This window comes from Haliotis cracherodii, unplaced genomic scaffold, assembly GCF_022045235.1.
Source record: "Haliotis cracherodii isolate W230 unplaced genomic scaffold, xgHalCrac1.p SCAF_16, whole genome shotgun sequence".
NCBI classification, from domain to species: domain Eukaryota; kingdom Metazoa; phylum Mollusca; class Gastropoda; order Lepetellida; family Haliotidae; genus Haliotis; species Haliotis cracherodii.
The window spans coordinates 27906723-27921829 of record NW_027266271.1 but is presented as its reverse complement, the minus strand read 5'-3'; the positions used below and the strand labels follow the sequence as shown (position 1 = coordinate 27921829).

The window sequence follows — 15107 nt, the reverse complement described above, 5'->3', positions numbered from 1 at the left end:
GTTGTTTTTGGTCCCAGCCATTTGCGGTATCCTTTAGTAGAAACGCTTATAAGGACAGTTATAATGAACAAAAATAATTAGTCCCTTTGAATTCATTATAACTGAAATTTACTGTATACTCAAAACAACATTGTGGAAACTTGACACAAACACTGTACTATCTCAACATCAATGTGGAAACTTGAAACAAACACTGTACCATCTCAACATCAATGTGGAAACTTGTAGCAAACACTGTACCATCTCAACATCAATGTGGAAACTTGAAACAAACACTGTACCATCTCAACATCAATGTGGAAACTTGTAGCAAACACTGTATCATCTCAACATCAATGTGGAAACTTGTAGCAAACACTGTACCATCTCAACATCAATGTGGAAACTTGTAGCAAACACTGTACCATCTCAACATCAATGTGGAAACTTGTAGCAAACATTGTACCATCTAACATCAATGTGGAAACTTGAAACAAACACTGTACCATCTCAACATCAATGTGGAAACTTGTAGCAAACACTGTACCATCTCAACATCAATATGGAAACTTGTAGCAAACACTGTACTATCTCAACATCAATGTGCAAACTTGAAACAAACACTGTACCATCTCCACATCAATATTGTCCATGTTAAATCTTTCCTTTGTAGACTTTCGGTTTTGAGAAGTTCAATTTCATAAATATATTGATGATTTCTTTACAAAAATGAAATATTGTTTGCATCATTATGAAGCCCTTCAGAGATATTACTAGACTGACATTTAGACCGAGAAATAAAGTTATCTTATTTACCAATATATATCTACAAAATATATATAATAAAATCCAAATGGAGCCCAGAACAATCCTTAATTTCAGGTACGAGAGCTGAGGCAATCTAGACTTGAGTTGGACTCCTTTCTAAATCTTTCCCTAGGGTCTGGGAGACAACGATATTACCATCTTATAACAGGGCAGTTGTGGTAGAAGCATTTGGAAACTACTAAGGTTTCAAGGAAGGTGTTCTTGTGAAGATTAATTTTCATTGCCATTGCTTTTCTCAGTGAACAAAACATTGCATGTAAATACAAAACTTCAATAAACACTCTCTGCTAACACACATTCCATTGGGAATAAAAAGCAACTAGCCATGAAAATGATATGAATGTTTACTCGCTATGAGTGAGGTGATAGCCATAACAATGATAGTGTCATGCAAGAAACATCCTTAACTTACACCTGGTCCAACATCAAAACTGTAGGTGTATAATAGTAGACACCTGAAAATACGGGAATAGGTTTTCTGCTGTAACATATCTCTGCTTGACTCCCTATATATATATACGATTTGGGTTTTGATTTGTTGCTCCAGAGCAGACCAAATGGGTAGCCCTGTTTCATTGCAAAAACCGAGATTCACTTGAGGAATGTTTACGTGAAAATGATGTTATTCATACCAAGCTCGAACGAGATAAAGTCAGAAAACTGTTAGCGGAAACGAAGCATTGTTAACTCGTTTTAAAAACCGATCAACCAGCTGCTTGTGCAATTGCTTAGCAAAAATAGCAAAAATATAGCAAAAATAGCAATTGCTAAGCAAATATAGCCAAAATATAGCCAAAATAGCAAATATAGCAAAAATACAGCAATATACTAGGGTATGACTCTACACTGGTATGGTCAGCTGTATACCCCCAGGTTGTGCACGGTCAGGCCAACTGGTTTGAGTCCCATATGCACCACATTAATACACACGTCAAACAACCACAGCGCCGGCTGAATCAAACATACTAGGAGGCATATTACACTGATAAACTCCATATTGTTGTTGTTGTGTAGTCTCAGGACTGAAACATTCTGAAAATGTCATACATGACGTCAAGTTTCTCATCCTATTACACAGTATGAATGAAGTTCACGAAAAGTTAACAGGAAACAACTTTCCTTGCCAAAATTGAACATATCATTGATCTTAAAATTAAAGAAGAAATTTTATCATGCATTCATCTAAATAGTTGTGAAACCTACTGCGTTAGAACAAAAATACATCCTGTACTGACTGACACACGTTGTATTAAGCAAGGTAGCAAAGTGTCCATCAGGAATATTCCAGACATACTTGTACTATGTACATGTAAATAATCCTAGCTTGGACAAGACAGACCAGTGGTTGATAGGAGGGCTGGAATCACTTAATTTGGCACTCAGGTCTGTGGGTCCTGAGTAGGTCTCATATGCCTAGGGGCTTATCTACACCAGCTTTTTGGCTGATATTCAGGCCCCAAAATCTGCAGCAAACTAGAGTACAAATTCCCAATTTGAATTAAATATTTCTTACTTCCTTCGAATTTATTGATATGTGAACAGTAAAAAATTCCAATTTTGAACAAAATGTTACAATATTTTCCCAATGTTCCTGCTAAGGACACTTAATTTTAAATGTTTGATAAATTCCTGGGTACCAACAGGACTACCCGGACCCATGGTTAGTCATGTGACATTTTGTTTAAAGACAATGAAACTCCATGGTTACAAACACTACAAGTTGGTAATGTTTGCATTATTTTCTTACTTGTATGTTTGAGTAAAGCTTAAAGCTTCAGCAAAAGTTCATTTGATACATGTATGTTTCTAAGTAGTTGTTGCCTGGGCCCCAGAAAAACAATTCCCAACTGGACATTTTGTACCCAAAAAAGGCTTACAGGGGTACCGGGGTAGAGTCAGGAAATGGGGGGTCGGGTACCCAGGTAATACATTTCACTCAGGGCCTAGTTGATGGTTTGAACAACTGGATACAATAAAACTAGATAACACAGTTTGAGGGAACATCAATCTTAATCCAGCATAGATACTGTTTCATGTTTACCGACATGAAACAGTCACAAACTAACTTGTATCTAATTATGGAGAAACAAAAATATACAGCCCAATACAATATATCAACAGATTGTAAACACAGAAGTTGAGCAAATTTCTCCCACCGGATGATGAGATAGATACAAGCCGGATGACGAGGAAGGTGCCAAACTGCGCAAGGTTTCCATGAAGCAAGCACTACAGAAGACAGGCTAACAACCCAGGATGCGGTTGTGACGCAAAACGAAACAACCACCCTCCCTCGTCTGATGGGCGAAACAGGTACAGGAGAGGGGAAGCGGGAGGTATCTACATATCCACACTTCAGTTTCTGCCTCTAAAATCAGGGTGGGTGATCACTTTTACAGCCAACACCAAACGGTATTATAACATCAGTGTTCTTGCTATCTGTTAACACCCCCACTGCCTATGTGTACTTCAACCATCACCAGGATATGCTGCAGTATGCATCAGAGCAACCAATGAGAGGCATACCATATACATTCCACCAGGTGCACCACCAAAATTATATGATGAAATATAACAAATATTTGCATGACAATAAAGCTATTGTTTTCCTTGAACCATCTCTTTGAACATGTATTAAGCAATGTTCTGAATTAACTAAGGTGCAAAATCAACCTCAGAGATATTTTCTTTGATCCAAACAGAGAACTCACAATACGGTTTTCCTATACACATATAGTCCAAGATGGCAATCAAATAATTGTCTGTCTTATTTGTCATGCTGAAGAAATAAATATGTCTGACTGGTAATTGGTAATATTTTGTTTCAATTGTCCGTGGTAATTAATGCTAGTTCAGGCAATTTGGTGGCTAGCCTCTCATTGAATGAAGCAATTAGATCGTCTTCTGTATCACTCTTCTTGCACCTGACTGACACTAACTAGCCACTGAGCCAAACTTTCTGCGACAAATCAAGTTCCTGGGACGAACCAAAACACCTTAAGCGGTCTAACGCTGTTAGTCCATGTGAGAGACTGTCAGGCAACAATGACAGCAGAGGGCTGACGACCCATACCCTTATTGGTCTTCAATTATGACCATTGTCAACATCAGACACATTTTCATGTTACATTTCACTCTTATAAACCCTGTCACTGGAATGTCAGCAGCGTTAACCCTCCCACTAATGGAACACATACTGATTGGTTTGTTTCGGTCATCAAGTTCCTTGAATACCAATTGTAGAATGTCTGCTTCCACTGCGTAATTGTCACTGGCTATAAACACATGACATCAGTACAAGCCAGACTTCCAGATACAATATTAGAATGTCTGATACAAATGTGTAACTGTCACTGGCTATAAACACATGACATCAGTACAAGCCAGACTTCCAGATACAATATTAGAATGTCTGCTTCCACTATGTAATTGTCACTGGCTATAAACACATGACATCAGTACAAGCCAGACTTCCAGATACAATATTAGAATGTCTGCTTCCACTATGTAATTGTCACTGGCTATAAACACATGACATCAGTACAAGCCAGACTTCCATACACAATATTAGAATGTCTGATACAAATGTGTAATTGTCACTGGCTATAAACACATGACATCAGTACAAGCCAGACTTCCAGATACAATATTAGAATGTCTGATACAAATGTGTAATTTTCACTGGCTATAAACACATGACATCAGCACAACTCAGACTTCCAGATACAATATTAGAATGTCTGATACAAATGTGTAATTGTCACTGGCTATAAACACATGACATCAGTACAGATCCCTAGAATACAAATACAGTGTAATCATGATAAGCTATTGTTATTATTGCCTGTTTCTATAATTTGTCCTTCTATTGTTTTTGCGTGAATAGCTGAAAGATTGCAGATGCCGCATTAAACAAGAATCAATCACTCATTAACCCTTCTATTGCCAAACAGGGTAGTGGGGTAGTGGTTAAAGTGTTCGCTTGTCACCCCGAAAACCCAGGTTCGATTCCCCACATGGGTACAATTTGTGAAGCCCATTTCTGTTGTCTCCAGCTGGAATATAGCTAAAAGTGGCGTAAAACCATACTCACTCACTCTATTGCTAATCTATATTTCCAATAACAGATTTGAAAAAATATCATTATGTGTAATCCCTATTGAATATTTTTTCCAAATATGAGCTGTAACAGCTGTATTGGCATGACCCCTTACACATGTGACATGCACTTATATAATTACGTGTACGTGTGTGTGTGTGTGTGTGTGTGTGTGTGTGTGTGTGTGTGTGTGTGTGTGTGTGTGTGTACTGATGATGATTATATAGTGCTAGCCTAACTAGCATCCTGTAGTTTAACATGAATACCCCACTCAGACACAGTATACTGACTCTGAGCCGACCAGTCTTTGTTGTAGCCGCTTAATGCCAAGTGCCCGGCAGGAAACTACAAGTACCATCTTTTAACGTCTTTAGGTATGACGCGGCCAGGGTTCCCGATCACCAGGCGGACACTCTACCACTAGACCACGGAGGCGGTTCTCCTTACAGGTCCTGTGACAGTGTCAGTGATGGAGTGTTTATTGCTTAAAGCTACATCAGTAATTGTGCAGCTGATTGTGGATCTCTCCCCCAAATGTTTCAGCATAAGTATGCATAATATTGCAGCACTACAGAGCATACATGCAGAGATAAAAATATATTGCCTAAGTTTAGATATTTTGCAACGATTTGTTATGCAGGTAGCAATATATTCGCAAACAGCTCTTAAACATGAAAAGACAAATAGAGTCAAATTTAGCATTTTCATCACAAATTACATTTCAGATTTGTTTTGTGTCTGAATCAATTGTATATGCATTAGCAGTTAAAATGAGCATTTTGCTCAGCAAAAGACATATTTATCATATATATGAAAAAGTTGATTTTTTACTATCATTTTTGGAGCCCTGTCAGAGTTTTATCTTAATATACTACTAAAAAAAGTTAAGGACCACCCGATTCTTTGAGATAAATGCAGTAAAACTGTCATGTCGCTGTTTAGTAGAATATGATTAGATGTGTTATTCAAGGGGCACATGCCAACATGCTGTCCTGTGAATACCTAGTGTTGAATTCTGAAGGTTGAATATCACAAAAAATATTTCAGGAAATCTGGGAAAATACTTTTGGGAATCCTGGAGCTTTTTTTTCATGTAAAAGAATGACATTTGAAATGACAATATTCTATAGAATTATATGAGTTTTAGAATTTGAACTCACTGTTAGTTTTTGGCAAAAGAAAGGTTTGGAAATTTCTACACATTTAATTTACTGAAATCATGAGTAAAAACAATTATGGCCTTCGTAAAAAGGCAATATGCAGAGACCATATTTTTTATGGCAGATTTCAGCACATTTGATGCAAGCGTGTCCATTTTCTTGCATAAATCTAATTCCCAAAGTGATAAAACACAGAACCAGATCGTCCAGTTATATCTCCTCTGAAGCCACACAAATGCAAAACAATTTTCTAAATCAAATCATTTTTAAAAGACTCTTTTAAAATGATTAAATTGAATAGAAAAAATCTCCCCCGCGTGATTTGACATTTTACAGATACCACAAGGCACTGTGACCTGGCAATGGATCATCAAGCAACCAGTCCCATGGGGCTGCTGTGGTTGGGAGGAGGATAACCCCGTGGTTATGTACAAGGATGGCGCAGATCTATGCTGTTGTGAAGATGTTGCATCATGTTGCAATGATGTTGCTACTGCACTTTTACATTTCCTACACATGCATGGACTACAGAGTTTTTGTTTTTTTCACTCAGCAATATTCCAGCTATATGACAGCAGTCTATAAATAATCAAGTTTGGACCGGACAATCCAGTGATTGACATCATGAGCATCGATCTACACAATTCGGATACGATGACATGCATCAACCAGACAATCCAGTGATTGACATCATGAGCATCAATCTACGCAATTGGGATATAATGACATGCATGAACCAATTCACCACCTGATCCTGTTATGACAAACATGGTTTGCTGAAGATCAATTCTAACCCAGATCTTCACGGGTCAAGGTTCCAGAGGGAAAGCTGCTGACCTCCACCAGTGTTCTGTGGTTCTTCATTTCTCTCCTCCATCACTGTAGGCTCTATGCTAGGTTGACTTGTTTTTTATTTGTCTGTCTGTTTTTTAATGCCACTCAGCTACGTTCCAGCATGTAAATGATCGAGAGTAGACCAGACAATCCAGTGATTGATATTGTGTGAGTGAATGAGTGAGTTACTTTTTAATCACTTCAAGTAATTTTCCATCAATAACATGGCAAGAGACAACAGAATTTGTCTTCACATGCACCCATATGGGGATTCAAACCCGGGTCTGCAGCATGAATGGAAAACACTTGAACAACTAGGCTACCACACCAGCCTTCTAGAAATAAAAGGACAAAAGAATCTTATGTATATCACGCAAACGAAGTTAAAGTGAGTTTATAAGAAATCAGGTTTTACGTCACATGTTTGTGGCTGCTTGTAGTAGTGCGGACTCATGCCAGTTTTATAGCCCACAGAGATACCATTCCACAGTTTAACATGAATACCCCACTCAGACACAGTATACTGACTCCGTCCCGACCAGTCCTTGTTTTAGCCCCTTAATGCCGAGCACAAGGCAGGGTAACAACAAGTACCATCTTTTAACATCTTTTGGTATGGTGCTGCCGGGGATTGAACCCCCTCCCACTCTCCGCGCGGACGCTCTACCACTCCACCGCAGAGGAGGCCCCCTAAAGAAGTTATCCTTGTCATATGGAGCAATGTCATTTCACTGATGGATTTGTGTTGGTGCCAGAGCGATACATATATATACCCTAGAGAAGCATATTCTGGCACACAATACTTTCTGTAACAAATTATCAATATCTCAGTTTCTTCCTAGGATAAGGGGCAATGGGGTTGCCAAGTGGTTAAAGCACTGGCTTGCAAGACCTGGGTTCTATTCTGCACATGGGTACAATGTGTGCAGCCAATTTCTGGCTGTTTCCTCACTATGATCTTGATAGGATATTGCTAAAAACTCAATAGATAACACTTATGAAAAGCATGTGCTACAGGGATAATATTCTGTTCATACAGTTCAAATGGAGGAAAATGTAAAAATTACTTTCACAATTTCCTTTTCATCCTGTTTACTGTTCATATATTACATATATTTCATATTTATATACCGCAGGTGTCGAGGTACTAGTATCTGCTCAAATGCGGTTTTATTTGTTCTCTGACAAGTGGATTTGTTTGCATACAAGTTATCATTCTCAACTCCCTGGGGAGTATATAACCCAAGCTGCCTACGGGTGCTAGAGGGTTTTTACATCCACCTAACATATCGGGTACCCATTCCCTGCTGGGTGAACAGAGGCACATTTTGACATTGCCGTACAACTCAGTGTCAGCAGCATGTGTGGGTCTAGTGCATCCCTATTGAGGAAACTGATGGAGATGACTAGATATAAACAGATCTAATATACTGATATTTGATCTCTGATATGAAGTTAACATTTGCTAGAGATATGCAAATTCATGTGATAAAAATAATCAGAAATGATCTCGTTTAATCGAGGGTATGCCAGACCAGGGCTTTGAGGTCATGCAGGAATGAACAAAGTGATTTGTGTATGTTATTATCATAAGGGAAGTCCCATGACCTATTTGTTTAAGAAAATGACCAAGGAAAGGATCCAAATTGGATACATATCATATATTTCAAGAAGGATCATTAAACAATTTTCATGCTCTGAAGACTCGATTTAAAGGTTGGATTACTGTTCTGACCAAACTACATTTTAGATGGTTTAAAGACATTGGTGGGTCAATAGAGTTATATAACAAACGATCAACCATACCACTGAGAACGGGTTTTTATCATTAAGAAAATTAAAGTTAATTTTTGGCAAATATGAGTTCACAGTAAGTGTACATCCATTTGTGATGAAATGTAATGTGAACATGATGGGTTTTTTCTAAAAGGGTTAAAATTATTTTTACATACATCTTTGAAAATAATCAGGTCGACCATTGATAATATTCCAGTAATATTACGGCAGGGGACACCAGAAATGGGCTTCACACATTGTACCCATGTGGGAAATCGAACCTCGGTCCTTGGGTGACGAGCAAACACTTTAACCACTAGACAACCCCACCACCCCTATTTGATTCATAAACACTTGCTCATAAAATAGGTGGAATTGTACAGTGGACAATGCCTGTTAGTAGAGATTTCTCATGATTATGTCATTTTGGGGACAATTCCTGATGCATGAGCGGCTGGTGTTACAACAGCCTTATAACCCTCACTTCTGAGATGGCTCACTTCTGGCATCGGCACAAGTCACATTATTGAGATGTTCTGCATTCACAGCGCCACATGATCCAGATAACTTCAGGCTGATATTTCGACTTTGCAGTCTCTCATACAGATCAAGGGGAGGTAGGGTAGCCTAGTAGTTAAAGAGTTTGCTCAGCACAACGAAGGCGTGGGTTTGATTCCCCTCATGGGTACAATGTGTGAGGCTCATTTCTGGTGTCCCACGCTGTGAAATTACTGGAATTTTGCTAAAAGCAGTGTAAAACAATACTCATGCACTCATATAGATCATGACACTAGAATACCTGAAACTCCCAAGCAAGTCTACAATACTTTAGCAAGTCTAGATATCTGCATATTTTTCTTTCCGTTTGAAAACTATAAGATTCTCTGGGCCCCTTTAAATATATATTTAATGACAATTTAACAAAAAGAAATCTTAAATTTGTTCCATTTCACAGACAAATTGTTTGTCTTTTCTATTTGTGATAATCTATGTATTTTCACCAGCTATTTTGGAGTCTCCTTGAAGAAATGTCATATTGTAATCTATATTTCCCATCTTTGTTGATAAAGAGACACTGTCAAAGTTCAACCTGAGTGAAATCAATTCTTGTGTTACTGTTCACACCACTCCACAGTACAGTAATAGTAGTTCTTCAGAATTATGCTAAAACTCTTTTTTTACCAGTGATTTGAATATAGACACATGATGAATATTCTGAATGTATTTGTAGTCACCATGCAAAAGTTGGGATATAATAATGATATATGATCATTTGGCACCAACAAGACATTGCTGGGGAGGATGAGAGGACACCAAAATTTGCACAACATGGACACTATGGAATTTACCTAAAAACTAAATATAGATCACTAAATCACAAATTTACAATTTGCACACAACAGCTGTGGGACATCTTAGAAAGGGATGTGTCAACAGAACAATAAAAAATAACATTAAAAACAGCTTTATATAAATCAGAAATTGACAGCAACAGACAGTCGTACTATAAAAGGTGGTTAAAAAAAACACACAAGGAGAAAAATAACCTAAAACAATATATACAAAATCATAAATTAAGAAAACTTGACACGACAACTGCCAGACAAATTCATGATTTCTTTTTCATTCCACAAGTAGGCATCCTTTGCTTCAAAAGAACGCTCTGGTTGCTGGGAGGTTGCCTCTCAGCCTCAAGCCTCCAGCCTCTCAGCCTCCAGCCTGGCTTGGCGACCACCTCACAGTGAAGACATGGCCACTTGTGGAGATTGCCAGGCGTAGCAAGATGACTGGTGGGCAGGTGGGGGCCTGGGTGAAACAGATAGCTGACGACATGGTGTTGCCCAATTCTGGCTCTCAAGGAGAACACAAAACCACTAATGATGAGTTACGACTTGCCAAATGAAACAGTGCTGCTTCTTTTCACACAAAAAGCTCTGCAGTGTTTGGATAACACAGTCGAGGGATCCCCTTTTACTTGTGATGTAAAACATGACTGTGACAGAGTGAATGAGTGAGTGAATATTTGTGTTGCTGTTGTCAGCAATATTCCAGTAATATCATGGAGGCCTGTAAATAACCAAGTCTTGGGCCGGCACCTAGATGTTCATAGCATGCCCAACCAGCCATAATGACGGAGGCCTATTTGAGCTAAATTTGTTTTCTATACAAATGAATGTTATGTGTTTAAATTGTATTGTCTGGTTTGTTTGTTTTTACTGTTTCTTTGTTTAACACCGCACTCAGCAATATTCCCGCTATATGACGGTGGTCTGTAAATAATTAGGTCTGGACCAGACAATCCAGTGATTGATATCATGAACATCGATCCACCCAATTGGGATCGATGACATGCATCAACAAAGTCAGCGAGCCTGACCACCCGATCCTGTTAGTCGCCTCTTACGACAAGCATAGTTGCCTTTTATGGCAAGCATGGGTTGCTGAAGACCTATTCTACCCCGGATCTTGTCTGGCAATGGCTGGTTCAGTTAATACTGCCGTGTTAACAGTTAAACTAATATGTACTTAACTGATCAATAGAGGGATAGTAGTGGCAGGCATTGACGATACTACCTGCACAGTGACTCTACTCTTCTTGTCAAAAAAACATCCATTATAATATAACATAACCTACCATATACTGGATAGAGACACAAATGAAGAATGAAAGAACTGTATTTAACAACAAATAAATGAACTGACAATATCACTCTAAAAATACCTGTCACATTTTACTTTCTCTCAAAATGTATACAAAATTGATACTAATCTAACCTAAAACAGTTTTTTCGTAAACAATAACTTATTCCAGATTTAGACAGAAAATGACAGAAATAATTGTCGGTGGAGGATCCAGAGGCGCGATTCAGGGGGTTTGATAACCCCCTTCATTTTGAAATACACAACCAATAAAAACTTTCCTGTCCACTGAGGGTAAAAACAGTTTGTTTGAAAACATCTGGATCCACCATTGATTGTTAATAATCAAAAATAACATATATCCAATAAAACTGACACAGAAGTACTTTTTGCACATTGACGTTTATCGAAAAATCATTCCCAAGGCGAGTACATGTACTTGATATTTTTATATACTTCATTTTTCATAATATCTTCATTTTTATCATCTTACCTAATTTCATATAAAAAAGGTGCATATGATGTACACAGTGATATTTTTGTAGTAATGTTACTTGAAATTGCATGCTTTTCTCAAGGTTATTGAGATTTGAGTAGTATTCTGGTTTCAGGGGAAAGAAAATGAGACTCAAACATAGAAGGTATTAGGGATTAAGGGGAGGAGGGGGTTGGCACCCTCAAATATGTAGAAAAGTTCATTCTGCATGTTTTGCAAACAAACAAAATAAGGGAGACCTTTTCTGCAGAATCAGACAAGGGTTTCAAGTACACAAGACCATGAACTGAATATGTGAAGTTATGTACACCAAAACTGTGCCAAATATATAACCTTAGCATGAAATCTGATCAATGTGCATGGTCCTTTGTTGTACGGGGGTAGTCAGTCATGGCTTATATGCAAGAAAGAATGCTAAATTTATTTTCATAACCAAGTTCGGTTGGTTTGAGTGGATCTCTCTCATAGACAGATACCTCAAAATGTAAATAAAGCGACAAAACCCTTTCCATATCCAATAGAAATCTCTGCATAAAACAGTCGATAGTACGATTCCAACTATATGTGTTTATGAATCACTATCAAATAGTGATGATACCCGGTGTTCGTAAAAAGGAGAGCGTATCCTGCCCCACCGGTGGAACCCATCACAAACACATGCAAAGGCCAAGCAATTGTTCACCTGATAACTCACAGGAACATATGGTACAAGTACAAATAGAGAATTGCATCAACATCATTTTTATCACTGATGCGGCAAACTTGGAAATGTCCTCCACATGTCTACCATAAAACATTTTAAAAGCCTTTCTGAGGTCTTGAATGTCATAACCTTGATCAAACAACTTCTGAGCAGGAGTCGTATGACAAACACTAAATGATCACCTTAATACATCTTTCACTGGACCTACCATATGAAATTACAAGTATTTACATATATACATAGTACAAAATCCCTTTTAGCTTCCCAAGCACATTTACAAGACAGGTATTAGTCCTGCACCATGACTGTGGAATATATGTATTTTATGAAAATAAAAATAGATTTATATAAAAAATAAAAGCGATAAAACTCTTTCCATATTCATAAGAAATCCTGCCAAAAGAAGTCTAGCAAGCTCTTTTCCACAGTCTATAAAAAAAATAAGCATGACGAAAAATTATTTTAAAATTTTAGCGCAGAGAAATGTAATGTGTAATAAAAGATATTTCATAGACAATATGTTTGTCAACACTAGGAAGTGTGGACTTCAGCTAAACAGAAGACCACCCTCCCAGACTTATCCTCTCCTCCACATAACTAACATGCCTTCATCCCATTATACCTTCCATCATAAAATAAAAATATGTAGCCAAGAAAAATTGTTTTCTTCCTAGTCAAATTACCGCATTAAGACTGACGAAGCACATGGCTGTTATTTCATCCTACACTGTAGGCAATGAGAAGCATGTTTTTGGCAAGCAAGGCTGATGTGTTTCACACTTGGAAGACATCTTGAAAGGTAGCTTCATAAATACCAACTGAACATCACCCGTTAATGATCAACACATGTCCAGTTACAAGATCTATCTTAATTGAATTTAGAATATGTCATGATCACTGATAAAACAGAATCTGAGTACCCCTATTCAAGCTTGATCAACATAATTTTTAATATATTATTATACATGAACAGTTGCAAAAGTCGTAAAATGTTGAAGTAAAAATCAGTAGAATTCTTTGAAGTCAAAAGCTATAAAATGCCACATACAAATTCTACCCCAACTGTTTGCCAAAGGTGGGTTTGGAGCAATCCCTTGCATATTTTCACCCTAGGCCTGTGATGAACCTCCTCTGAAGTGACTTGAGTGTACACATGTGATGATTTTCTGCCTCGTTAGCTTGATGATAAAACAAGGTCAAGCAGGAGTCAGTTCACAAATTGCTTTACCTGAGAATAAATGGCTCACGACTATCATCAACCACCACCAGAACTCCCATCTCCCAAGACACACTATTTTTCGATGGTGCTAACCTTAAATTTAGAGTTTAAAAACCCAGAGAAACTTGAAGAGAGGAATTTTACACTTTTAAACCGATATTGTTCAAGTGTTTCTTCCCTGGAGGATTCACAGAGATGCCACAACTAACTGCTCTGGAAATAGCCGTGTGCGAATCACTAATGATCTTGACAGCAAAGACATGGGATCTAGATTTACTCCTGTACTGTGTTCCAACTCTCGTGTGATTTTTGACATTGCTCCCACACATTACAACATATTTTCGTAATCTATTAACATTCAAGCTTCAAATCTAAGTGGTTCAAGAAAACAACTTATGTTCATATGCGTGTTTGACAAGTGTTCAACCGTACAACCCCACCAATCCTATTTTGACAAATATTTTTTTCTAAATATTGTCATGCATACAAAATTAATATCCACCAAGAAACCAGGATAGAATTCTTCAAACAAACAGCAAAGAGTGCTAAAGAAGTGCTGAAAGAACTGCCAGCGTCACAATGATATATGGCAACAGACTTTCAGTGCACTACACAGGAATATTAAAAAAAGTGCAGAATTTCTAAAAATGTTTTTAAAATACGCATTGCCCCAAGAGGCACCGGTTTCCTGTAAAATATCACTTACCACTCAAAGTGAAACTAAATGAAACTGAGAGTCAAGAAGGTCATACCGGCACCAACAGGTGGAATATCATGACAAAATCAGATGTTTTATCCCAAACAAACATCAAGTAGAATGTTTTTCAATCAAGGCAACTAATTGAGTAAGCAAGGTAAAGTGTTTGTATCTGGGGGTTATCTAAGGGCAGGCCAGAGGGTGTGTTTGTATTCATTACAGGTGAGGCTATGGCGGGATGTAAGCAACAGGTGTTATGACACACTCAGGTGTTAACTCATTAGGATCATCAAGGTATAAAGACGCATATCAAACCAACTCTAATGGAAGACTATGGAAACGAAATCTTGTGTGAAAGGGAATAGTTCTAGGGACTACAGCAAGAATTAGAGAAAAATTAAGCACCCTTCCAGCAACATAAATCAGCATGTCATGAAATATACATATTGTTAATATTTTTATAATTGGACAATTTAGTTTCTTTACTTATCATCCTACACATACATTTGCTGAATATTGAAAAATTCAAAAAATAAATGTGTCTTATACTGAAGATAAGCTTTTTATTTCAAGACAAGAAATTAATCTCAAATCAAACCCAAAACATTTTCTAAATATTATCTTTTATTTGCCTCCAGCCTCCTGGAAAAGAAACACAAGAAGTATGTAAAACAAT

The 15107-nt window shown here is 37.6% G+C and overlaps 1 protein-coding gene across 7 annotated transcripts in view; it reads right to left on the bottom strand.

Moving 5' to 3' along the window:
• The window catches only part of LOC139464043 (thrombospondin type-1 domain-containing protein 7A-like), a 402501-nt gene that overhangs the window by 103316 nt on the left and 284078 nt on the right, over positions 1 to 15107 (bottom strand). The gene's annotated exons all lie outside the window — the stretch shown is intronic.